Consider the following 218-nt stretch of genomic DNA (forward strand, 5'->3'; position numbering starts at 1 on the left):
GGGTTCGGGGCTGCCCGGGGCTTGCAGCCCGGCCCGGGGGGAGGCCGCTCCCCGTCCCCACGCATGTCTGTGTGTGCCGGGTGCCCCCGGAGCCCCCACCCGGCGCCACGCTGCTCTCCGTGCCGTTGTGACAGTGTTATGCATCCGGACAACCTTTATGAACAATAAAAGTGGACAACTGCCCTCGCCTCGCCGTGTCCGGGGGGGGGGGGGGGGGG

Source organism: Calidris pugnax, unplaced genomic scaffold (genome assembly GCF_001431845.1).
Source record: "Calidris pugnax isolate Ruff unplaced genomic scaffold, ASM143184v1 scaffold113, whole genome shotgun sequence".
Classification (NCBI taxonomy): domain Eukaryota; kingdom Metazoa; phylum Chordata; class Aves; order Charadriiformes; family Scolopacidae; genus Calidris; species Calidris pugnax.